This window comes from Chrysochloris asiatica, unplaced genomic scaffold (genome assembly GCF_000296735.1).
Source record: "Chrysochloris asiatica unplaced genomic scaffold, ChrAsi1.0 scaffold00169, whole genome shotgun sequence".
In the NCBI taxonomy this organism is placed as follows: Eukaryota; Metazoa; Chordata; class Mammalia; order Afrosoricida; family Chrysochloridae; genus Chrysochloris; species Chrysochloris asiatica.
In genome coordinates this window covers 608,852-609,843 of record NW_006408687.1, presented here as the reverse complement: position 1 = coordinate 609,843, position 992 = coordinate 608,852, and positions in this window count along the sequence as shown.

Below are 992 nucleotides of genomic sequence, written 5' to 3'. Positions count from 1 at the left end.
TCTATGTATGCTTGCAACCATTTCTGTATTACCTTTAGTAAAACTTTAGTTGCATGGGATATCAAAGTACTATCTTATGATTTCAGCATTCCGTTGGGTCACCTCTCTTTGGAATGGGCACAAATATGGATCTCTTCCAATCAGTCAGCCAGATAGTTGTCTTCCATATTTCTTGGCAGAGATGGCCTCCTGTGCCGTTTCACTTACTTGAAAGATTTCAATTTTTATTCCATCAATTCCTGGTGCCTTGTTCATTGCCAATTCCTGCAACGCACCTTGGACTTCCTCTTTCAGTATCATTGACTCTTTATCATATGCTACCTCTTGAAATGGTTAAACATTAACCATTTCCTTTTAGTGCATTGACTGTCTGTATTTATTTCATCTTTTTATTTTATTTTATTGTGGATTGAGTAAAAGTTTCCAGGGCAGATTATACACCTTGTTTCATTACAGTGATTATGATCCCCTCCATGTGCCATCAGTTAACAGTATTTCTCTCTATTCATTTTTTAATTAAATGCTTTATTGATTATTATTCACACCAGAAAGTTGTAATATATGGAATTTTTCAGCATATAATATATAATTTTAAAGCATGTGAGGGAAAAACGGCTTTACTGCAAACTTGAGATGATAAAGTTTGATATTGGTATACTACAGTCTTGCCAGAATCTAGAATGCCATTCAGGGAAAATAAGAATAATTATTGTTATAAAAGAAGAAATTATTTTTGGGGAAAGATTCTACTTTTTCCTGAAGTATGCCCTTTTTTTATTTTTTTAATGCTTTATTGTGAATTATGTGATAGTTTACATGGGAGGACATCAGCTTCACATTGATCCCGTCGTATATCATTACCTTGCCATGGTCACAATCCCCTCCATGCATCATCGATCATCCAAAGGGTATACCCCGCAAGCCTGCCCCCCTGTTGTCTGCACACCTCCCCTCTCTCTCTCTGGGTCCAAAGTCTCTAGCTGCTTATTCTC